The sequence below is a fragment of the Aulonocara sp. 'chitande type north' Nkhata Bay genome, linkage group LG14, assembly GCF_057382095.1.
Source record: "Aulonocara sp. 'chitande type north' Nkhata Bay isolate Kocher_YH1m ecotype deep benthic linkage group LG14, A_spYH_male_GT1.1, whole genome shotgun sequence".
NCBI lineage: Eukaryota > Metazoa > Chordata > Actinopteri > Cichliformes > Cichlidae > Aulonocara > Aulonocara sp. 'chitande type north' Nkhata Bay.
The window spans coordinates 5,858,343-5,885,132 of record NC_141357.1 but is presented as its reverse complement, the minus strand read 5'-3'; the positions used below and the strand labels follow the sequence as shown (position 1 = coordinate 5,885,132).

At 38.4% G+C, this 26,790-nt stretch overlaps 1 pseudogene across 1 annotated transcript; it reads right to left on the bottom strand.

Annotated features, from left to right (window-relative positions):
- Positions 1-5,839: 5,839 nt before the first annotated feature.
- On the bottom strand, positions 5,840-25,637 carry LOC147313934 (uncharacterized; annotated as a pseudogene). Its single transcript, XR_015124583.1, has 8 exons — positions 25,342-25,637; positions 22,751-23,519; positions 22,102-22,263; positions 21,741-21,849; positions 21,516-21,635; positions 21,212-21,373; positions 11,035-11,204; positions 5,840-8,183 (listed from the first exon to the last, which is right to left on the bottom strand). The product of XR_015124583.1 is annotated as an uncharacterized LOC147313934 (transcript).
- Positions 25,638-26,790: the final 1,153 nt, after the last annotated feature.

Genomic DNA, 26,790 nt, shown 5'->3' with positions numbered 1-26,790 from the left:
GGAAATCTTAGCTCAAACAGCTGCAAAACCTGTTTTCCCAGCACGGGGACCTTGAGTTCTATAAGATAAAGCCATGAATACGCATATCTGAGTTTCCTATCAAAAGTTACAGCTATTTATATGAAGTTGTGCAAAAACGCTTTCTTTCGCCAAGACAGTGCGTTTCTGACTATTACATGCATTTGAATGGGGAACTCGACCGAAACAAAGTATAGGTTTTCATTATGTGAATAACTTGGAAATCTTAGCTCAAACAGCTGCAAAACCTGTTTTCCCAGCACGGGGACCTTGAGTTCTATAAGATAAAGCCATGAATACGCATATCTGAGTTTCCTATCAAAAGTTACAGCTATTTATATGAAGTTGTGCAAAAACGCTTTCTTTCGCCAAGACAGTGCGTTTCTGACTATTACATGCATTTGAATGGGGAACTCGACCGAAACAAACTATAGGGTTTCATTATGTGAATAACTTGGAAATCTTAGCTCAAACAGCTGCAAAACCTGTTTTCCCAGCACGGGGACCTTGAGTTCTATAAGATAAAGCCATGAATACGCATATCTGAGTTTCCTATCAAAAGTTACAGCTATTTATATGAAGTTGTGCAAAAACGCTTTATTTCGCCAAGACATTGCGTTTCTGATGATTACATGCATTTGAATGGGGAACTCGACTGAAACAAAGTATAGGTTTTCATTATGTGAATAACTTGGAAATCTTAGCTCAAACAGCTGCAAAACCTGTTTGCCCAGCACGGGGACCTTGAGTTCTATAAGATAAAGCCATGAATACGCATATCTGAGTTTCCTATCAAAAGTTACAGCTATTTATATGAAGTTGTGCAAAAACGCTTTCTTTCGCCAAGACAGTGCGTTTCTGACTATTACATGCATTTGAATGGGGAACTCGACCGAAACAAAGTATAGGTTTTCATTATGTGAATAACTTGGAAATCTTAGCTCAAACAGCTGCAAAACCTGTTTTCCCAGCACGGGGACCTTGAGTTCTATAAGATAAAGCCATGAATACGCATATCTGAGTTTCCTATCAAAAGTTACAGCTATTTATATGAAGTTGTGCAAAAACGCTTTATTTCGCCAAGACAGTGCGTTTCTGACTATTACATGCATTTGAATGGGGAACTCGACCGAAACAAACTATAGGGTTTCATTATGTGAATAACTTGGAAATCTTAGCTCAAACAGCTGCAAAACCTGTTTTCCCAGCACGGGGACCTTGAGTTCTATAAGATAAAGCCATGAATACGCATATCTGAGTTTCCTATCAAAAGTTACAGCTATTTATATGAAGTTGTGCAAAAACGCTTTATTTCGCCAAGACATTGCGTTTCTGATGATTACATGCATTTGAATGGGGAACTCGACTGAAACAAAGTATAGGTTTTCATTATGTGAATAACTTGGAAATCTTAGCTCAAACAGCTGCAAAACCTGTTTGCCCAGCACGGGGACCTTGAGTTCTATAAGATAAAGCCATGAATACGCATATCTGAGTTTCCTATCAAAAGTTACAGCTATTTATATGAAGTTGTGCAAAAACGCTTTCTTTCGCCAAGACAGTGCGTTTCTGACTATTACATGCATTTGAATGGGGAACTCGACTGAAACAAAGTATAGGTTTTCATTATGTGAATAACTTGGAAATCTTAGCTCAAACAGCTGCAAAACCTGTTTTCCCAGCACGGGGACCTTGAGTTCTATAAGATAAAGCCATGAATACGCATATCTGAGTTTCCTATCAAAAGTTACAGCTATTTATATGAAGTTGTGCAAAAACGCTTTATTTCGCCAAGACAGTGCGTTTCTGACTATTACATGCATTTGAATGGGGAACTCGACCGAAACAAACTATAGGGTTTCATTATGTGAATAACTTGGAAATCTTAGCTCAAACAGCTGCAAAACCTGTTTTCCCAGCACGGGGACCTTGAGTTCTATAAGATAAAGCCATGAATACGCATATCTGAGTTTCCTATCAAAAGTTACAGCTATTTATATGAAGTTGTGCAAAAACGCTTTCTTTCGCCAAGACAGTGCGTTTCTGACTATTACATGCATTTGAATGGGGAACTCGACCGAAACAAAGTATAGGTTTTCATTATGTAAATAACTTGGAAATCTTAGCTCAAACAGCTGCAAAACCTGTTTTCCCAGCACGGGGACCTTGAGTTCTATAAGATAAAGCCATGAATACGCATATCTGAGTTTCCTATCAAAAGTTACAGCTATTTATATGAAGTTGTGCAAAAACGCTTTCTTTCGCCAAGACAGTGCGTTTCTGACGATTACATGCATTTGAATGGGGAACTCGACCGAAACAAACTATAGGGTTTCATTATGTGAATAACTTGGAAATCTTAGCTCAAACAGCTGCAAAACCTGTTTTCCCAGCACGGGGACCTTGAGTTCTATAAGATAAAGCCATGAATACGCATATCTGAGTTTCCTATCAAAAGTTACAGCTATTTATATGAAGTTGTGCAAAAACGCTTTCTTTCGCCAAGACAGTGCGTTTCTGACTATTACATGCATTTGAATGGGGAACTCGACCGAAACAAAGTATAGGGTTTCATTATGTGAATAACTTGGAAATCTTAGCTCAAACAGCTGCAAAACCTGTTTTCCCAGCGCGGGGACCTTGAGTTCTATAAGATAAAGCCATGAATACGCATATCTGAGTTTCCTATCAAAAGTTACAGCTATTTATATGAAGTTGTGCAAAAACGCTTTCTTTCGCCAAGACAGTGCGTTTCTGACTATTACATGCATTTGAATGGGGAACTCGACCGAAACAAACTATAGGGTTTCATTATGTGAATAACTTGGAAATCTTAGCTCAAACAGCTGCAAAACCTGTTTTCCCAGCACGGGGACCTTGATTTCTATAAGATAAAGCCATGAATACGCATATCTGAGTTTCCTATCAAAAGTTACAGCTATTTATATGAAGTTGTGCAAAAACGCTTTCTTTCGCCAAGACAGTGCGTTTCTGACTATTACATGCATTTGAATGGGGAACTCGACCGAAACAAAGTATAGGTTTTCATTATGTGACTAACTTGGAAATCTTAGCTCAAACAGCTGCAAAACCTGTTTTCCCAGCACGGGGACCTTGAGTTCTATAAGATAAAGCCATGAATACGCATATCTGAGTTTCCTATCAAAAGTTACAGCTATTTATATGAAGTTGTGCAAAAACGCTTTCTTTCGCCAAGACATTGCGTTTCTGATGATTACATGCATTTGAATGGGGAACTCGACTGAAACAAAGTATAGGTTTTCATTATGTGAATAACTTGGAAATCTTAGCTCAAACAGCTGCAAAACCTGTTTTCCCAGCACGGGGACCTTGAGTTCTATAAGATAAAGCCATGAATACGCATATCTGAGTTTCCTATCAAAAGTTACAGCTATTTATATGAAGTTGTGCAAAAACGCTTTCTTTCGCCAAGACAGTGCGTTTCTGACTATTACATGCATTTGAATGGGGAACTCGACCGAAACAAACTATAGGGTTTCATTATGTGAATAACTTGGAAATCTTAGCTCAAACAGCTGCAAAACCTGTTTTCCCAGCACGGGGACCTTGAGTTCTATAAGATAAAGCCATGAATACGCATATCTGAGTTTCCTATCAAAAGTTACAGCTATTTATATGAAGTTGTGCAAAAACGCTTTATTTCGCCAAGACATTGCGTTTCTGATGATTACATGCATTTGAATGGGGAACTCGACTGAAACAAAGTATAGGTTTTCATTATGTGAATAACTTGGAAATCTTAGCTCAAACAGCTGCAAAACCTGTTTGCCCAGCACGGGGACCTTAAGTTCTATAAGATAAAGCCATGAATACGCATATCTGAGTTTCCTATCAAAAGTTACAGCTATTTATATGAAGTTGTGCAAAAACGCTTTCTTTCGCCAAGACAGTGCGTTTCTGACGATTACATGCATTTGAATGGGGAACTCGCCCGAAACAAAGTATAGGGTTTTCATTATGTAAATAACTTGAAAATCTTAGCTCAAACAGCTGCAAAACCTGTTTGCCCAGCACGGGGATATTGAAGTCTATAAGATAAAGCCATGAATACGTATATCTGAATCTTCTATCAAAAGTTACAGCGATTTATATGAAGTTGTGCAAAAACGCTTTATTTCGCCAAGACAGTGCGTTTCTGACGATTACATGCATTTGAATGGGGAACTCGCACGACACAAAGTATGGGTTTTCATTATGTGAATAACTTGAAAATCTTAGCTCACACAGCTGCAAAACCTGTTTGCCCAGCACGGGGATATTGAATTCTATAAGATAAAGCCATAAATATGCATTTCTGAGTCTTCTATCAAAAGTTACAGCTGTCTTTATGAAGACCATGAAAAAGGCTTTATTTCACCACGTTAGTGCGTTTCTCGCTATTACATGTATTTGAATGGAGTTCTCGCCCGAAACAAAGTATAGGTTTTCATTATGTAACTTGAAAATCTTAGCTCAAATATCTGCAAAACCTGTTTGCATAGCACGGGGATATTGAATTCTATAAGATAAAGCCATGAATACGTATATCTGAATCTTCTATCAAAAGTTATACCGATTTATATGAAGTTGTGCAAAAACGCTTTATTTCGCCAAGACAGTGCGTTTCTCGCTATTACATGCATTTGAATGGGTAACTCGCCCGAAACAAAGTATAGGTTTTCATTATGTGTATAACTTGAAAATCTTAGCTCACACAGCTGCAAAACCTGTTTGCCCTGCACGGGGATATTGAATTTTATAAGATAAAGCAATAAATATGCATTTCTGAGTCTTCTATCAAAAGTTACAGCTGTCTTTATGAAGACCATGAAAAAGGCTTTATTTCACCACGTTAGTGCGTTTCTCGCTATTACATGCATTTGAATGGAGTTCTCGCCCGAAACAAAGTATAGGTTTTCATTATGTAACTTGAAAATCTTAGCTCAAATAGCTGCAAAACCTGTTTGCATAGCACGGGGATATTGAATTCTACAAGATAAAGCCATGAAAACGTATATCTGAATCTTATATCAAAAGTTACACCGATTTATATGAAGTTGTGCAAAAACGCTTTATTTTGCCAAGACAGTGCGTTTCTGACGATTACATGCATTTGAATGGGGAACTCGCACGAAACAAAGTATAGGTTTTCATTATGTGAATAACTTGAAAATCTTAGCTCAAACAGCTGCAAAACCTGTTTGCCCAGCACGGGGATATTGAATTCTATGAGATAAAGCCATAAATATGTATTTCTGAGTCTTCTATCAAAAGTTACAGCTGTCTTTATGAAGACCATGAAAAAGGCTTTATTTCACCACGTTAGTGCGTTTCTCGCTATTACATGCATTTGAATGGAGTTCTCGCCCGACACAAAGTATAGGTTTTCATTATGTGAATAACTTGAAAATCTTAGCTCAAATAGCTGCAAAACTTGTTTGCCCAGCACGGGGATATTGAATTCTATAAGATAAAGCCATGAATACGTATATCTGAATCTTCTATCAAAAGTTACACCGATTTATATGAAGTTGTGCAAAAACGCTTTATTTCGCCAAGACAGTGCGTTTCTGACGATTACATGCATTTGAATGGGGAACTCGCACGAAACAAAGTATAGGTTTTCATTATGTGAATAACTTGAAAATCTTAGCTCAAACAGCTGCAAAACCTTTTTGTCCAGCACTGCGAAATTGAATTCTATAAAATGAAGCCATAAACATGTGTGTCTGAGTCGTCTATCAAAAGTTACAGCTGTCTTTATGTTAAAGATATTCTATTTTAACAAGTACTCAGATGCAATGAAATATCAGTCAGACAGAGCAGTTTTAAACGTGCTCGGGTGAGAGACTCAGGGAGAGACTCACACACCTCCTTGGTGCAGTCTGGCTTTATTTATACACATCATGAAGCATACAAAAAAGGAAATATCATCCTTATCTTGTCAAGAACGCAGGTGTGGTTTCTCAAAAACTTTGTGTTTTCTACAAGGTTGTTTCTTACTCTTGGGTGGCGGTTTCCTGCTGCTGACAATTAATGTGAAGGCAAACAGTGACAATGTGAAGGCAAAAGAGTGATTATGTGAAAGCAAACAGTTTCCGTTATAAAGTTGGGAGCCAGCAATTAAAATATACAGCTGGTTGAGTACAGAAGAGAAATATAAACACTCTTAGTTGATTATTATTTGAATAATAAAACCTTTAAAAACAAAAATACTCTCCTGTTGTTTAGATTTCTCACATGACAGTACTGTTATTTTTGTCAGTTCATAACCTCTTGTCTAAACATTTTCGGTTTGAACGTCATAAAACAGTTCAATTAAACTAAACATTACTGTATGGATCATCTTTCAAAATTTCTTCCATTTGAGACGTCATCACATAAGCATTGATAGAAGTTGTCACCATGTTTGATACCATTTTCTTCAGACAGGGTACTACACATGTTGTGAAAACACATAACAGTAAAAGCAAAAATGCAATTCCAACAAGTCCTTTAATCAGTAGGGACTTCCATGAACCACCTAGTAACCATGTCAACCAATCATCAGTGCTTGTGACATAGTCTTGTTGTTCAGCATCTTTAATCTTTCTCAAGGTGTTCAAAGCGTCGGTCATGTTTTGTGAGTGTATGTTGTCTGGGATGTATGTACAACATGTGGTGTCAAACAATACACACAAACCTCCTTTTTCAGCTAGAATCATGTCTAGTGCGACTCTGTGTTGCATCACTACAATGCGTATTGCGTCGATTTCTTCATTTTGCGCTTTGTTGATCTTCATTGAAGCATTTAGGAACAGTCCAAATCGATAGTCAAGTGTCTCGATCCTCAGCATGTTTTTCCCAGCTCCTACCCAAGGGAACAAGGAGTGGAGGACTTTCTGACCATCCATAGTTTGAAGTTCTTGGGCACATCTGATCCATAGATTGGGTCATGTGGCATTACTTCAGCGACTTCAGCAACTTCACGTTTTGCTCTTGACGTGTGTGTCTCTGCTGTGATCTTGAAGGTGTGGTCTGAAATTAGTACTGGTGCACACAGACTGGTGGAGTTCGGTGGGAGCATGAAGTAGGTTTTAGGCCCGCAGGCCCAAGCGGCTCCCTGGACCCAGAAAGTTCCATTTTTGAAGGTGTTTATTCCTTTGGATTGGGTCAGGTCAAGTGTCTGTGTGCAGTTGCGGTTTCGTCCAAGTTTCCTGTTTCCATCAGAGAAGTTGAAACACATTGGGTGCTGTATGTCCGGCGGCAAAACTATGGCGAATGATTTGTTTTTTGTGTTGTTGGCTTTGACGTTTACCCAATGTTTTTCGTTGCAGGTGTAGTTCCAGTTCGTCAGATTGTAGGCACAAGGGGTTGTCTGTTCAATTAGGATCCGTCGTTGTGAAAGTGGTTTCGTGACACGTTTGACGTCTGTGTCACTACACCATGGAATTAGGTCTTCTTTCTTTGTGCTTTGACCTTTTAGGGTCAGTCCTGTTGCCATCAAATCTCTGCGTGTGCCAGTTGTTGCTTTGTTGAACACACACATCGCTTCGTCAAGTTCAGGTGCCTTTCCATATATTGTTGCGCGTACGGCTGTTGTTGGCATATGTGAACACACATAGCATTCCGTGCTGTTGTCGGTGCGTGTTCTATCATACACATATCTATACCACGCGTTGTTCATCCATGGGTGGTTATGGTCTTGGTTCAGGTCACGCAGATGCGAATTGTCATGTGTCCATCTTTTTTGCAGGTGGTGTTGTTTATTTCCTCTCATCTGGGTGAGTGTTAGTAGGCTCACTAGGAGCGCAATGCTGGCCACTAGGAGGACAAGTGTCTTCATGATGACCAGGCACACCTAGACCTCTGGTGAGTAGACTATTGGCGAGAAGTAAAAAAAAAAGGGCGGGATATACCCAATCAGCCCTTCCCTTCACCAATAGATCACCTAGAAGCCAGGGGAGCCGGCGTCTAAGCGTCTGGATTGTCACTCACTTTTTTACAGTGGCTTTGGTGGATCCAAGATGGTCTTTCTGCTATTTTGCAGGCGGTGGGTGTGGTAAGTAGGACTTGGTATGGGCCCTCCCACCTTGGTGAACTCCAATTCTTTCTCTGGAGTACTTTGATCAGGATCCAATCACCTGGTTGTAACCTGCAAGACACTGGAAAGATATTACTCGGCAGTTTGTTGTATAACACAATCTCTTTATTTTCAAACAGCTTAGTCATCCATTCTGCTAGGGTAGTTTCCCTTATTGATTTGTTAATAGGCTCACTAGTGATTGGCAATGGAAACGCTCTCCCGTGGATGATTTCAAAAGGTATAAGTTTCTGAGAACCTTGTGTTATTCTCATCCACATTTTTACTAGGCCAATGCACTCGGGCCATTTTGAAAATACATCTATAATTACTAGAGCATATTTCGATGCTTGGCATTCGTTAAGTTCAATGAAATCCATGTGGATTGTATGGAAAACTAGCCTCTCTTAGGTCTTAAGTTTCCTTGTGAGTTGTCTTGTTTTTTTTGTTTTGTTTTTTTTTGACAGAATAGTTTGTAAGAACATGCGTTCTTACAAATTATTCGCTAAAGTTTCAAAATTTATAGTGTGTATTGTATTGTTTATCTATACTATATCTCCCTCCTGTTGACACAGGTGTTTACCTCATGTGTCACTACAACCGCTGTCCTGTGTAATGACTCTGTTAATATAGGTTTTCCATCACAGACCATTAAGTCATCTTTCAGTTTACTCCACATTTCAGCCACTTGTTTTGTTCAGTGATTGTTGCAGCTTGTTGTTCGGTTTTTAGTACATCAAGTGGTATTTGTAGGCAGTAGTTGGTTTCTAGTAGCTCTGCCGATTGTTTGCAGCCTGTTTTGCTGCTTGTTCTGCAAAATTATTTCCTTTTGTGACAATATAATTGTCTTTTTGATGTGCTCCACATGTGCACAGTGCCAATTGTTTTGGCAAGGTGATCACTTCCAGCAAGATTTTTTTTTTCTTCTCTATAGATGGAACATTACATTCTCACTTGAGGCATTTTTAGATAATTTCTAGTTTTTCAAAGAATTCACACATCTCACACATCTTACATATTTTAAACAAGTATTGTCACAAATTTGTTTCCAAATCAACAAAATAAAATAATCAAACAAAACCGAAAACATACATGAGTCAGGACCCAAAAAGAAAAATGCTGCTACTGAAACAGAGCAGACATGTGAGGGAAAACTGAGCTCACAGACAGCTGCATGTGTTGGCTTTTATGCAGCTTCTGCTCTAAAAACAAATAAATAAAAAATAAAAGAAAATGTGTAACATGCTCATCAACTTAGCGGTGTCCACATATTTAATTCAGCTTCACAATCCTGTAACTTTAGCTGTTGTCTACAGGGTTTGGCTTATTAGTTGTTACTATAGATGTGCTCTATATCTCAGTAATATTTTATCCAGGTTTTCAAGCATGTCAAGTGCCTCTATGCACCTAAGTAGTTTAGATATTTCCTTTATTTTCTTCATCTCCTATGTCATTATACTGAGTTTGAGCAAACCTTAAGCTTGATGCAGACTACTTCATAACAATTGTCCATCTCACATCATACTGACTAGGTTACTTCTTATTATTATCATCTTTTTCTTTCCATATAATAACAACAGTATATTACAACATTTTATCAGTGTATATAAAAGTGTATATTACTATACTACTACTGAGCCAATTTAATAGTTGGGATCATCTTACTCAGCAAACAGATAACTTAGAATTCATCCAATCTGTACAAATTTGCTTCTTCTCTGAACAGGTTTGTGCCTACTTTTTAGACTGGTCTTCTGTTTGCCTCATCTCAGATCCAACCTTCGGTCACTTTCATTCTTTCTGTTGCATGTCTAACCAAGCAATTTATTATTATATATTTTATATTTTATTTTGTGTCCATCAAGGGCTTCGGGTGATCTGCAGCTTCACCTTTTCCCAAGCTGGAGACATTTACCTTTTCACACACTTTCCTTGGCTGACCAATGACACAGCCTTAATGTACCTTATGCATCTCTCTATTTTATTTAAAAGGTTTTCGTGTGAATTATTTCCTTTTATTTATTTTATACATTCTGGGCATGAACGTCTTGCCAACTATGTTTCATTGTTAATATAAGTTTACAGGTTGTTATCCTTCCTATTATTAGTTTCAATACATTAAAAATAAGTTCTAATGTAATTTTGTCTTTATTTATTTTATTTTTGTACTTCTTATATTTATATCTATTCGTTGAGGTCTGTTTCCAACCTTTTTAAACTACTTTGATCTCTAGTTTTCACTTAATAAGGGTTTTATCAGTCACTGCAGTTTGTCCGGCGCCTGGACATTTTTTCTCTAGCCACTGCTCGTCAGCAGTGAGTTTTGTTGATTTATTACCCATTTTTCTTTCTTATTATTTTTATTAGCTCATAGATATATTTACGTTTACACACACACATACACACCCGTGATGCTTTCTCTGGCACGAGGAATGGGAGAGGCTATTGACACGGCCTTCTACTTTCAAGCTAGCCTTGAAAGCGGTGTCAATTTTATGTGATGAAACACAACCTTTTCCCGTTCCACCAGAACTCGAGCAACCAACGGTAAACAATTCGGTGGAGTAGTTCAGCCTCCTTAATGTGCTGTAAAATCAACTTACTCCACCAACAAAACAGTAAAACAACAGATCATACGCGTAATGAGTATTGTTCTGGGCAACACTGTGTCTTTCTACATTGCTCCGAGCCCTTTTTCAGGCGAGCTGCGTAACTCTCTACCAGTCCTTTATCAGACGAGACTGTTATACTATCCTGTCGTATTTTGACATAAAGCTTGCTCCAAGCCCTTTTTCAGGCGAGCTGCGTAACTTTTCTACCAGTCCTTTTTCAGACGAGACTGTTACTAAGCTGTCATATTTTGACGGGAAACTATTTTATGTACAGACCACAGGTTGCCTCAGTCGTTTTGCGCAAGATGTGAGTGAGTTCACCTGAGTTATTGTGTGGTTGCTTTGGTTTCCTTCATCAACCCCTGAAGTCGTGGACCTCTTATAAGAACGCTGGCCAAAACCCGAACGTCACGTCTCTGGACTTTATCCTCTGCCTGGAGAGGAGTTGACAGCGTGGGCTTCTCACGACGTCAGGACTTGATGAAGGTTTCCTATTGGAGCATTGAAAAAATATCAATGTCCACTCCGGCTCAGAAGGACCAATTAAATGTTAAAGATATTCTATTTTAACAAGTACTCAGATGCAATGAAATATCACTCAGACACTTAGAGCAGTTTTAAACGTGCACGGGTGAGAGACTCAGGGAGAGACTCACACACCTTCTTGGTGCAGTCTGGCTTTATTTATACACATCATGAAGCATACAAAAAAGGAAATATCATCCTTATCTTGTCAAGAACGCAGGTGTGGTTTCTCAAAAACTTTGTGTTTTCTACAAGGTTGTTTCTTACTCTTGGGTGGCGTTTTCCTGTTGCTGAAAATTAATGTGAAGGCAAAGAGTGACAATGTGAAGGCAAAAGAGTGATTATGTGAAAGCAAACCGTTTCCGTTATAAAGTAGGGAGCCAGCAATTAAAATATACAGCTGGTTGAGTACAGAAGAGAAATATAAACACTCTTAGTTGATTATTATATGAATAATAAAACCTTTAAAAAAGACAATACTCTGACACTTTATGAAGACCATGAAAAAGGCTTTATTTCACCACGTTAGTGCGTTTCTAGCTATTACATGCATTTGAATGGAGTTCTCTCACGAAACAAAGTAGAGGTTTTCATTATGTGACTAACTTGAAAATCTTAGCACATATAGCTGCAAAACCTGTTTGCATAGCACGGGGATATTGAATTCTATAAGATAAAGCCATGAATACGTATATCTGAATCTTCTATCAAAAGTTACACCGATTTATATGAAGTTGTGCAAAAACGCTTTATTTCACCACGTTAGTGCGTTTCTCGCTATTACATGCATTTGAATGGAGTTCTCGCCCGACACAAAGTATAGCTTTTCATTATGTGAATAACTTGAAAATCTTAGCTCAAATAGCTGCAAAACCTGTTTGCATAGCACGGGGATATTGAATTCTATAAGATAAAGCCATGAATACGTATATCTGAATCTTCTATCAAAAGTTACACCAATTTATATGAAGTTGTGCAAAAACGCTTTATTTCGCCAAGACAGTGCGTTTCTGACGATTACATGCATTTGAATGGGGAACTCGCACGAAACAAAGTATAGGTTTTCATTATGTGAATAACTTGAAAATCTTAGCTCAAACAGCTGCAAAACCTGTTTGACCAGCACGGGGATATTGAATTCTATAAGATAAAGCCATGAATATGTATTTCTGAGTCTTCTATCAAAAGTTACAGCTGTCTTTATGAAGACCATGAAAAAGGCTTTATTTCACCACGTTAGTGCGTTTCTCGCTATTACATGCATTTGAATGGAGTTCTCGCCCGACACAAAGTATAGGTTTTCATTATGTGAATAACTTGAAAATCTTAGCTCAAACAGCTGCAAAACCTTTTTGCCCAGCACGGGGAAATTTAATTCTATAAGATGAAGCCATAAACATGTGTGTCTGAGTCGTCTATCAAAAGTTACACCGCTTTATATGAAGTTGTGCAAAAACGCTTTATTTCGCCAAGACAGTGCGTTTCTGACGATTACATGTATTTGAATGGGGAACTCGCACGAAACAAACTATAGGTTTTCATTATGTGAATAACTTGAAAATCTTAGCTCAAACAGCTGCAAAACCTGTTTGCCCAGCACGGGGATATTGAATTCTATAAGATAAAGCCATGAATATGTATTTCTGAGTCTTCTATCAAAAGTTACAGCTGTCTTTATGAAGACCACGAAAAAGGCTTTATTTCACCACGTTAGTGCGTTTCTCGCTATTACATGCATTTAAATGGAGTTCTCGCCCGACACAAAGTATAGGTTTTCATTATGTAACTTGAAAATCTTAGCTCAAACAGCTGCAAAACCTGTTTGCCCAGCACGGGGATATTGAATTCTATAAGATAAAGCCATGAATACGTATATCTGAATCTTCTATCAAAAGTTACACCGATTTATATGAAGTTGTGCAAAAACGCTTTATTTCGCCAAGACAGTGCGTTTCTGACTATTACATGCATTTGAATGGGGAACTCGCACGAAACAAAGTATAGGTTTTCATTATGTGAATAACTTGAAAATCTTAGCTCAAACAGCTGCAAAACCTTTTTGCCCAGCACGGGGATATTGAATTCTATAAGATAAAGCCATAAATATGTATTTCTGAGTCTTCTATCAAAAGTTACAGCTGTCTTTATGAAGACCATGAAAAAGGCTTTATTTCACCACGTTAGTGCGTTTCTCGCTATTACATGCATTTGAATGGAGTTCTCGCCCATCACAAAGTATAGGTTTTCATTATGTGTATAACTTGAAAATCTTAGCTCAAACAGCTGCAAAACCTGTTTGCCCAGCACGGGGATATTGAATTCTATATGATAAAGCCATAAATATGTATTTCTGAGTCTTCTATCAAAAGTTACAGCTGTCTTTATGAAGACCATGAAAAACGCTTTATTTCACCACGTTAGAGCGTTTCTCGCTATTACATGCATTTGAATGGGGAACTCGCACGAAACAAAGTATAGGTTTTCATTATGTGAATAACTTGAAAATCTTAGCTCAAACAGCTGCAAAACCTGTTTGCCCAGCACGGGGATATTGAATTCTATAAGATAAAGCCATGAATACGTATATCTGAATCTTCTATCAAAAGTTACACCGATTTATATGAAGTTGTGCAAAAACGCTTTATTTCGCCAAGACAGTGCGTTTCTGACGATTACATGCATTTGAATGGGGAACTCGCACGAAACAAAGTATAGGTTTTCATTATGTGAATAACTTGAAAATCTTAGCTCAAACAGCTGCAAAACCTTTTTGCCCAGCACGGGGATATTGAATTCTATAAGATAAAGCCATAAATATGTATTTCTGAGTCTTCTATCAAAAGTTACAGCTGTCTTTATGAAGACCATGAAAAAGGCTTTATTTCACCACGTTAGTGCGTTTCTCGCTATTACATGCATTTGAATGGAGTTCTCGCCCGAAACAAAGTATAGGTTTTCATTATGTAACTTGAAAATCTTAGCTCAAATAGCTGCAAAACCTGTTTGCATAGCACGGGGATATTGAATTCTATAAGATAAAGCCATGAATACGTATATCTGAATCTTCTATCAAAAGTTACACCGATTTATATGAAGTTGTGCAAAAACGCTTTATTTCGCCAAGACAGTGCGTTTCTGACGATTACATGCATTTGAATGGGTAACTCGCACGAAACAAAGTATAGGTTTTCATTATGTGAATAACTTGAAAATCTTAGCTCAAACAGCTGCAAAACTTGTTTGCCCAGCACGGGGATGTTGAATTCTATAAGATAAAGCCATAAATATGTATTTCTGAGTCTTCTATCAAAAGTTACAGCTGTCTTTATGAAGACCATGAAAAAGGCTTTATTTCACCACGTTAGTGCGTTTCTCGCTATTACATGCATTTAAATGGAGTTCTCGCCCGACACAAAGTATAGGTTTTCATTATGTGAATAACTTGAAAATCTTAGCTCAAACAGCTGCAAAACCTGTTTGCCCAGCACGGGGATATTGAATTCTATAAGATAAAGCCATAAATATGTATTTCTGAGTCTTCTATCAAAAGTTACAGCTGTCTTTATGAAGACCATGAAAAAGGCTTTATTTCACCACGTTAGTGCGTTTCTCGCTATTACATGCATTTGAATGGAGTTCTCGCCCATCACAAAGTATAGGTTTTCATTATGTGTATAACTTGAAAATCTTAGCTCAAACAGCTGCAAAACCTTTTTGCCCAGCACGGGGACCTTGAGTTCTATAAGATAAAGCCATGAATACGCATATCTGAATCTTCTATCAAAAGTTACACCGATTTATATGAAGTTGTGCAAAAACGCTTTATTTCGCCAAGACAGTGCGTTTCTGACGATTACATGTATTTGAATGGGGAACTCGCACGAAACAAAGTATAGGTTTTCATTATGTGAATAACTTGAAAATCTTAGCTCAAACAGCTGCAAAACCTTTTTGCCCAGTACGGGGATATTGAATTCTATAAGATAAAGACATGAATATGTATTTCTGAGTCTTCTATCAAAAGTTACAGCTGTCTTTATGAAGACCATGAAAAACGCTTTATTTCACCACGTTACTGCGTTTCTCGCTATTACATGCATTTGAATGGAGTTCTCGCCCGACACAAAGTATAGGTTTTCATTATGTGTATAACTTGAAAATCTTAGCTCAAACAGCTGCAAAACCTTTTTGCCCAGCACGGGGATATTGAATTCTATATGATAAAGCCATAAATATGTATTTCTGAGTCTTCTATCAAAAGTTACAGCTGTCTTTATGAAGACCATGAAAAACGCTTTATTTCACCACGTTAGAGCGTTTCTCGCTATTACATGCATTTGAATGGGGAACTCGCACGAAACAAAGTATAGGTTTTCATTATGTGAATAACTTGAAAATCTTAGCTCAAACAGCTGCAAAACCTTTTTGCCCAGCACGGGGAAATTGAATTCTATAAGATGAAGCCATAAACATGTGTGTCTGAGTCGTCTATCAAAAGTTACACCGATTTATATGAAGTTGTGCAAAAACGCTTTATTTCGCCAAGACAGTGCGTTTCTGACGATTACATGCATTTGAATGGAGTTCTCGCCCGACACAAAGTATAGGTTTTCATTATGTGAATATCTTGAAAATCTTAGCTCAAACAGCTACAAAACCTGTTTGCCCAGCACGGGGATATTGAATTCTATAAGATAAAGCCATGAATACGTATATCTGAATCTTCTATCAAAAGTTACACCGATTTATATGAAGTTGTGCAAAAACGCTTTATTTCGCCAAGACAGTGCGTTTCTGACGATCACATGAATTTGAATGGGGAACTCGCACGAAACAAAGTATAGGTTTTCATTATGTGAATAACTTGAAAATCTTAGCTCAAACAGCTGCAAAACCTTTTTGCCCAGCACGGGGAAATTGAATTCTATAAGATGAAGCCATAAACATGTGTGTCTGAGTCGTCTATCAAAAGTTACACCGATTTATATGAAGTTGTGCAAAAACGCTTTATTTCGCCAAGACAGTGCGTTTCTGACGATTACATGCATTTGAATGGGGAACTCGACCGAAACAAAGTATAGGTTTTCATTATGTGAATAACTTGAAAATCTTAGCTCACACAGCTGCAAAACCTTTTTGCCCAGCACGGGGATACTGAATTCTATAAGATAAAGCCATAAATATGTATTTCTGAGTCTTCTATCAAAAGTTACAGCTGTCTTTATGAAGACCATGAAAAACGCTTTATTTCACCACGTTAGTGCGTTTCTCGCTATTACATGCATTTGAATGGAGTTCTCGCCCGACACAAAGTATAGGTTTTCATTATGTGAATAACTTGAAAATCTTAGCTCAAACAGCTGCAAAACCTGTTTCCCCAGCACGGGGATATTGAATTCTATAAGATAAAGCCATGAATACGTATATCTGAATCTTCTATCAAAAGTTACACCGATTTATATGAAGTTGTGTAAAAACGCTTTATTTCGCCAAGACAGTTGAATGGGGAACTCGCACGAAACAAAGTATAGGTTTTAATTTGTGAATAACTTGAAAATCTTAGCTCAAACAGCTGCAAAACCTATTTCCTCAGCACTGAGATGCTGAATTGTATAAGGCAAAGCCATAAATATATATGTGTGTGTGATTCTTCTATCAACAGTTACAGCTATCTTCTTGAAGTTGATACTGGCCCAGGGTCAGTGTAAAATACAATCCTAGCTGTGTGAACAAAGCTTGGCTCCTTTAATCCTGCATGACAAACCTCAGGATGCAGGTTATTATTGCTCTTTCCTGCTGGCACACCTGAGAGTCAGCTAGAAACTTACAGTGACGTGGACATCATGCAAAGACTGCCAGACTCTGTAATATTGTGAATGATCAGTGACTCAAGTTAACACTAAACTTTAAACAGTACCTCTGTGTCTCTGTGTGCTGAACATTTAGGATTGAGTCTGCATTGACTTTATTTATTGAGACTTTAATGTGTTAAAAGCAGGTTGAAGACGGCTCAGAAACATTTGAAGATTAAAATTTAGCATTATAGCTTCTGGTGGTTTGTAAAGCCTCTACTCAGCTGTAGTTTTTGTTATTAATTTATGTTTGTTGTTGTTTAACACAGATTTCAGAAGAACAAATATGCTTAATAGTTTAACTAGATTTCATCTGTCAGTGTGGGACTGCTGAGTCACCTGAAGAACTCATTTCATTCATTCTCCACATGATGTTCATTTACAGAAATGTTTCACAGGAACTGATTCCTCCCAAAAGGGTGAACTAGTGTGTTTCCATAGATTATCTCTGTATGAATGTACTTTTAAATGAAGGCAAGTGTCTGTCCTTTTTTGTTCCTCAGTTACAGTACGTGATATCTTGATATCAGGCGGTCAACACTGGGGGAAGACAAGAAGCAGACGTACTTCCAAGAGGGAGCTGCAGTGAGGACACAGCCAGGTCACTGAGGTCAGAGGTCAGAATCTGAAACAGCTCAGGTTTATATTTTAGGGGTTATAAAAAATCTAAATGTATTTATGAAGAAACCTTTAAATAATAGTCATAATTATGATTATTATAAGAAATATCAAACATTTAAGTGGATTTTCTGTTACACATATTGTGTTAGCCCTGCAAGGTATCTCAAGGTATCTAATCAAAATGTAAGTAATAATTATAAAATGGGAAAGCAGAAATAAGTGTGACATAAATGTAAATGTGTGAGCTGACATAGAGGACAGCTACATGTAGTCTGAAAAACCTTTGTTGTCAAGTTTGCAGGTATATCAGCACGAGACATTCTTACATAGAAGAGTCTGTTAAAGTCTCTAACTCAGCGAAGCATTATTGGTCCCATCTGTTTGGATAAATATAGTAAGTTAATGTATGTCCATTTATTGACACATTTTCTTAAGTGCTTATCCAGTTCAGGATCACAGTGGAGCTGCAGCTGGATATGTTCACTAAATAAACCTTACAAAAGTTAACAATAAACCTGCATCCATGTACGTTGTTGTCCACAGGATGAGAAAATCAAACTGGAACACTGTGGAACATGTTAATAAATGTTTGTGTGTTTATGCCTGTGTCTTTCACAGGAGGCGCTGGAAGGTTTCCCTAATAGTTCCTGGTGAATCAAAGCAGAACCATAAAGGTTGCTGGACTGCATGATGGCCTTACCCCTGAGCCGTCATCCTGTTAAAGGAGGAACCAGTTAGAAGCTGTTTTCAAAGTAGCTGAGCAGATTTCATCTCAAGTAAGCGATTAACTGTTTGTTCATCTGTTCTGCCACTTAAAGAGCATTTAAGGACGTCTTTCGAGTGTCCAGCTGAATTAATTCTACTGGCTCTCATGGTCATTTGTTATTATAGACATATTTTTCATGTTCATCCAGCTATTTAGTAAATTCTATCTATTTAGTAATATCCGTCAGCTATAAAATGTAATATAAATATAAAAAATATCTAAATATCTCCTGCACTTTATATTTTAATGATGTAAGTCTGTTATCGTGTTATATTAGCATTCCTCACATATCAGTGAGATGCTGTACAGTACAATCTTACTGACGCAGCAGAGGGATAACGACGGCTATTCAACATCGTTACACGACACATTCAAGCTGCATGACACAGACAAAGTGACTAAATCATCTTTTTTGTGGTTTATTGTCTTCAAACCAGCAGACAAAGCCAATTGCAGAAGATGTCGGAGAAGAACTTCAGGCCGTGGACTGAAAATATATTTTTTTCTTGTTATCAAAAGACATTTGGAGTGGCAGCTTCTGCAACTGGTTGCACTAAAGTAAAGCTTACAGTCTAAGAAACCACAGTGTTGATATTCAGCACAAAGAGAAAAGCTCACTTGTTTGAATTTATTTACAATCATAGTTTTATAAATTCTGACTGTAAACATCTTTTACAGCTTTGATATTGTTTGACACTAGATATCAGGTTTAATTTAAAGGTTTCTGTGTCCCAATGAGCCATTTACACTGACCAGTGTTTCACTTTAACTGTAACACATTCATTATTTAGTTCCAACATTTCTAAGAGAAATAACTGAATGTAAAAAATGGCAGCCCTCAGGCCAGGTTTAATTGATAGAGATATATGCATGCATTGTGAAATTTATGTATCACATATAATTGTTATTCACCTAATCATGGCATACCCACCCCTTCCTCCCTAGTTAACTGCAACCCAAAAGAACTAGTGGGGCTATTTACACACTCACAACCAGTGTGGGGTAAAAAGAGCCACCAAAATGCTGTCAGCCACAGATGTGCTAGAAGAGTTAGAAACTCTACTTATGGAGAAACTTTCTAAGTCTAACAGGGGACAGGAACTCCTGCCCAAATAACATGATATAACCCCACATACAGCCCAGCCATAAAATGAACCAAGTCATTTAATTAAAGACAGCATGGGACCAAATGCATGTAACCAGCCTGCACCAACCTGGCATTTCTTCCTCCTGAATTAAATGAATGAATGGATGAAAGTTAAATGACTACAAACCTAAAGCCACTAGTTCCCACACTGGAGCTCCCTGACACTGTGTGTTAACCGTATTTAGCTTGAATCAACAGTTGTAACAGGCTAAGCCACTTGAAACACTGCATTGAATTTGTTCCTGTCTTAATGATTTCAGCTGACTGGTTTCAACTCAGATGTTCTGCTTTGTCCTTTCAGTAGATCAAATCAGCTCGTGCTGCTTCTGCTTCCAATTTAATGGCAAGAAGAAGAAGAAGAATGCTTCAGTGAAGTGGCGTTCATGGTCTCAGTGAACAGTCACGGTCACACACTGCATGTGGTTTTAAAAGCAACATGTCTGTTCAGTACAACGATCGAGATGTGTAATATTAGTGCAGCTACGGTTTGTTCTTGAACATCAGTTCTGTTTTCTACTTTGATCACTTAGACCAAAAAAGTGTTGTTTTCAGATTCTTTCTTTTAAATCTCATTTTTTATTACAATTAGTTTCACATAAATGTTAGTGTTTCCTTTATGATCTTTTAATGCTTACACTACACTGTACACATTAGAGACATTTCTGTTACCTGTTTCTGTTGACTCAGAGTTGTGAAATGTTCTTTTATTTAATGCACAATATGAAGTTCATAATTTTCTTACAAATAAAACTCTAATGACAAACATGAACAGCTGTGCTTATTTCTGAGACATGAGTTTTTGAATGTGTTCATATTTACACAGTGTGCATTTGTATGCTGAAACTGTAATGGTGAACCTGAGGTGATGGTCAACAGAAGGCAAATATATATCAATATAAAACAATATTGAAGTAATGTCTTTACCCCCTGCAGAGTGTGGACGCTGTGCACTCAATCACCTTATTCACTGTAGTAAACATGCACCGCTAGCTCACGTGACTGACTGTCTACATGGTTACATCGTATATTATTAGCTATGTAAACAGCTTCCATAGATACCGCCATAGCTCTCTGCAGCTGTAACACTTTCACACTTTGCAAATCATTTCACGATTTTGATAGTTATGAAGACAGAATATGTTTTTAAGGTAAAGCTAGGCGGTTGCTATGGTGGTTGCTGTGGACTTGGGTGGACCGCGTCCGATTCCTGTTATTAGCTGTCCGCCGTAGGAAGGCTGCATTCCATTTACAAGTAGTGACATTCTGCCGCAACTCGAACTCAAACCCCACTTTGTTCTTTAATTATAGGCCTTTTATAGCCGTTCATGACACGCACACACACACATAAAGCACTTTGCCTCACCATGAGAATGGAACTTTACCTAAGCTAACCTTTAAAATATCTGATAAAGGATAGAAAAATGAAGCAACCAGAGATTTAATGATGAAGACTCTGGGTTCTGTAGTGACCTGAATGACTCTTTGCATACAATTTATTGAAGAGGACTTTAGAATGCACTTTACATTTAGACTGTTGCTGTTTAATTTTTTACATTGTTGCGGTGTTATGTCATGAATAAGGTTCACCTGCTGGGGGTTTGATGGATCAGATCATCATAATCAATGGGTCCTGAGGTGGGCGGGACTGTCTCTGGTGATGTCACCATGAAGGAACAGCATCTGGCACGTGTTGCTGAAACATCCCAGTACACTGGTGTAGTTTCCTCTCCAGCTGTTTGACATTTGACACTTCAACATTAAGGGGAAGAAGAAGAAACAGTGTTAGGTCAGGTGACCACATGGTTTCTAAAGTAACTGACAGGAAGTAACCAGGCCGTTAGAAATGGATGGCATGTGTTTAGAGTTACTGGAGTTGGGTAACTCTACTTACCAAAAGCAGAAGCACACAGATGACAGATCAGATGCTGAATGCTGCAGGAACATGCTCGTGCGGTGGTCATTCAGTGCTGCTCCGGCAGGTTAGACAGTCCAAAACTGATATGCTGCCCATCTGAGAGTTTGAAAACACACATGCAAAGATTTATTTTGTATTACAGTCAAAGTTGGATGTTCATTTTTGTCCTTTAAAAATGTTTGTGTATTTGAAAGCACTAACATTTAAGGATGACTTGGATCGTCTCCTTTAAAGGGGAGACAAGTGTATCCACTGATCTACGTCACTTTACCTGGATGATGACTCCTCTCCCCCTCACTCAGAAACACTCCTAATATAACCAAGCAAATAAATAATATTGAAGATTTACTTACATCATTACAAAAACATCAAAAACATCTCCCTTTGATTCTATTTCTCCATTCCTGCTGAACATCAGGCAACAAATATCTCAATAAATCACAGTAAAATGTAAAGCACATGTTTTCTCTGCTTTGTCTAACCTCAGCAGAGCCTCTGTCAAGAAAAACATATATGTAAGCATAAAACAAATATACATTTCATAACACGTCACTGGACAAACCTCGGTCAGTTGATTTCCTCTGTGCAGTGCAGATGAACATCAGTCAGCAAGTCAAGGTGGTGAGATGGACTGGTGTCCTTTGTGACTCTGCTGGTTCTTCTGAGGAAACACCACCGTCTCTCCACACCGTCACCATCTGTGAGCACAAACTGCTGCTCTGCTCTGCCAGCATGTAGGAAATCACATATCACACACACAGGGGTGAAGAAACATTAGAGCTCAACTTTGGATACTTTAGATCTAAACAGATCAAAGTCGCTCTTAGCTTCAACAATCAGTGAATAGACAAACAATGATACCATACTGATTCTGTATGAATACAATATGGTATTTTCAATACAGGTGTCAAATTAATTCATTAAAACTAATACAGATATATGTATATATTTTTTTTTTTTTGATAAATTCGTTTGCTAAATTATAAGAATTTTTTTTTTTTCATTTAACAATTGCAACTGAAAGAAATTAAATATTGAACAAAAATATTTTGTCACATTCTGAGCATGCTCAGCATGCTGAAAGACTTGAAGTTGCTACAGATTTTAAGAAGTGATAATTATAGGGAAAAAACTTCTCTTTTTCATCCGTTTAATCAAACATTTGATGCCTTAGATGTCTCAGTCTATAGCGTTCTGCAACTACAACTAACCTGAGGCTTGGATTTGGCTGCAGGTGCCCCTGTACATCCTTCTCAGCAGCACACATGTGGGTACCATTTAATCACACTTCTTCCTGAGCTTTGCATCACAAGACCAAAGGTGGCATCCCGTGTCACGGTCATATCATCATCCAGAAGAAACATTTGAAGAAACATCATGGAGAAGAAACATTTACGCGCCTCCTGGTTTTGTTTTCTGATCCTGCAAAAAGACTGAGGACAACAAAGCCCAGAGAACACGAGATACACAATATCCAACATTCAGACTCAACAGCCTCCATAAATGAAGAGCACCAGGTTGGTTCAGTTATAGTAGATATGAGCATACTTCACATTACTGGGTATGAATAATAATCAAGAGACAAACTTTAAAGATGCAGAGCATGATGTCCCATCATCAGACTGTAAACAAACATCCACCAGGCTTCTTTGCTGGCAAAATTGATGATTCTCCTATCAGGGATCAGTAGAGTGTATTAACCTGTGGTATAAGCAGCAGTCACTGAAATATTACTGTTTCAGATAAGAAATCTAGCACATAAAAGCCAGGGTGGGAGGGATCTCTGCAAACTGACTTACCTCTGCAAGTGTGAAGCTCAACAAAAATCTGACTCTCCAGTCACAGACAAACAAAAACTCCAGCTGGGAGATAGAAAATGCTGTCTGGGTCTTGCTGGATGTTGCTGGTCAGAGTCCACACATTAGCAGAGTGCTTCTTGGTCCCACTGACCCATATGGACAGTGACTGTGGAGAACTGTTCTGGAAAACAGAAAAGAGAATTAAAATAACAAAAAGCCAAAGAGGATTTCCACAAAGACTCTCTTGGAATCAGCAATCAAAAAATCACTGGTTCATATTTCAATTAAATATGAACAGGTTCCTTAAATGTACATTCAGATCTGATTTAATTTAATTTCCTTCACACAGCACATTCGTCCAGGCTGACAGGTAAACATAGAATTAATCTCAGGTAACATGACTCATAGTAGAGATTCAGTAAGAAAGATTGTTAGCTCTAATATTATTACCACACAATCGAGGGACACACCAACAGCTCAGATTTCTAGAACTATTTAAACAAATGTCTTCTGAATATTCAATTCAGGTTCACAGTGGGTGGGTGGGGGGGGGGGGGGGGTGTCATGGAATTTTTAAAATAAAGTCTGCAACACAGAAAGAGCTGTGATCATGCTATTTATTACTGCGCACAGGAGAGCAAACACACATCAAACATCACAGTTCAGTCATGTCAGCTCTGCCACTTCACGTGTCTCGCTATGAAACCTAACGGATCAATGGTTTTGTGCCCTTGGCGTTATCAGCACCTGTAAAGGGAGTTGTTTTCTCAAACTGCTGAAGTAAGTTCATCTAGTTTTAGAAACTTTCATTGAACAGTCTATAACAGTGTCACAACTAAGCATATGCGTAAGCACTTAAATGCTTTAAATGAGAATAACATAAAATTTCTATTACAGTAGTCATAGGTAGAGCACACCTGGACAGGTCACCAGTCTGTTAGAGGACTAACACAGATGCAGCCTGACTCAATCCTAAATGTTCAGCACACAGAGACACAGAGGTACCGTTTAAAGTTTAGTGTTAACTTGAGTCACTGATCAGTCACTGATCTTGAGTCACTTAAGCTTAATTTATAACAGTATTTATAACAGTATTATAACAGTATATAACAGTATTTATAACAGTATGTTTGCACTGAAGCACCGCAGCAATTTCCTAATGTTGTAAACCCGCTCAACATTTGGCAATAAAATCCTTTCTGATTCTGATTCTGATTTGCAGTATTACAGAGTCTGGCAGTCTTTGCATGATGTCCACGTCACTGTACGTTTCTAGCTGACTCTCAGGTGTGACAGGTGTGCCAGCAGGAAAGAGTAATAATAGCCTGCATTCTGAGGTTTTTCATGCAGGATTAAAGGAGGCTTTGTTCACACAGCTAGGATTGTATTTTACACTGACCCTGGGTCAGTATAAGTATCATACAGTTTAAACGAAGCACTGAAACTTGCACATATTTATTACAGATGCACTGAAGCTAATCGAGATATTTGCTGTCAGTCTGTGGCTGCGATTAATAATAATAATATAGTAATGGATTGGATTTATATAGCGCTTTTCAAGGCACCCAAAGCGCTTTACAATACCACTATTCATTCACTCTCACATTCATACACTGGTGGAGGCAGCTAAAGTTGTAGCCACAGCTGCCCTGGGGCAGACTGACAGAAGCGAGGCTGCCATATCTCGCCATCGGCCCCTCTGATTAAACACTTTACTGGAAACTTTATTAACTAGTAACTTCATCAGTCATGACAGAAACTAATATTTCTGTGCTAACATCGTTTAAAATGTAACAGCTTTACTCCAATATAAGCTAACGTTTACACCGTAACTTTAAGCTAGCACCATAAAGACGGTAAAACCCGTAATAACATCTACAAATGCATCTTAAAGCTGTTATATTAGCACTCGGTGTATTACTAACATAACCACATTAACATTATTGACACTCGCTGACTTTTAATAGTCATTCTATAAATGCTGTCCGTTTAAACGGTATTACCTGTAAACACTGCTGTATCCACCGGATTGCAGCCAGAGTGGATTCTGGAGTCTTCCCACGCTCCTGTTAGTGGTCCTCCATCTGGATGGATGATAACAACCTTCTGAACAATCTAGCAGGAGATGGTCAATATCTATGGGACTGATTTGTGCTAATAACGCCCATTGTATGGACTGATAACAGCCGAAGCGGGTGAATAAAGTCACCCAGTCGCTAGCTGTGCCATTACCCAGCATACACCAGCACAATATTAGGCACAGCACCACCATAGACATTTTCAGTGGTTTTGAATGCAGGACATGGTTATCTTACCTTGTAAAATGCATGACAATAAAACAGCTAACCACCATAAAATGGTATTGTGTGTGTATGTATGTGCATGTGTGTGTGTGTGTGTGTGTGTGTGTGTGAGAGAGAGAGAGAGAGAGAGAGAGAGAGAGAGAGAGGGGGGGGGGGGGGGGGGGGAGATCAAAGGCGTGCGTTTATGTTTTTTCTTGATCAAGAGTGTGCCTCCTCTCTCTTATTGGATGTATGGTATAGCATGTTTATTCAGGTGCACCTTTGAAGTCTATGAGAATACTTTGCAGCCTGGTCTGAGTGGTCATTTCTGCACAGACACAATGAAGCGTGCACTCAGTTTAGAGGAGGCTGTTGCTGCAGTTTTGCACTCTCCACAAGCAGTGGAGATACTTCTGACAGCGAAGAAGAATTTTTGCCAGGCACCGAGGAGCTTTGCAGCTCATGTGTGGAGGAGGAGAAGGAGAAGGAGGAAGAAGAGCAGGAGGAAGAGACAAGGCTGGAGGATGGCCAGTGGAGATCTAAAAATGGAGAAATCATGTGGCAACCCACACACGAAGAGGTCCTGCCATTTTTTCCTCCCCCCATTTTAACCCCAGGACCAACCCATTATGCAATTCGTATAGGATCAGCAGACCTGTGAGCACTTTCCATCTTTTTTTGCAGAGGACATTATGCAGCTAATCCTGCATTTCACCAACCTTTGAGCAAATTAATCGGGCAGTAAGATTCGATGATCGTCTCTCCCGTCCAGGTCGCTACAGGTGGGGGCAAGGCTGTGGTTTCCTACATCCCCAAGCAAAGAAAAAAGGTTGTCTTATTGAGCTCCAGGCACAAGTCCAGGACTCTGGGAAGAGAAAGCCCCACATCATCCTGGATTATAACAAATGCAAAGGGACTGTGGATTATCTGGACCAGGTAAGCACAATTATAAGTCATTTATTTGCCAAATTGTTTACCGTTTCTCATTGTTATAACTGATAAAGTCAGATAATGTGATTATAATAGTTTTGATATGAGATGATAGTTTTAGACTATGATAGTTTTGATAGTTACAGTAGGGGGGGGGGGGGGGGGGGGGGGTCCAGTTTGACGCCCACAGGCAGGAAGAATCTCTTGCTTATGGCTGTATAAATCTGTTCATGTCAACTG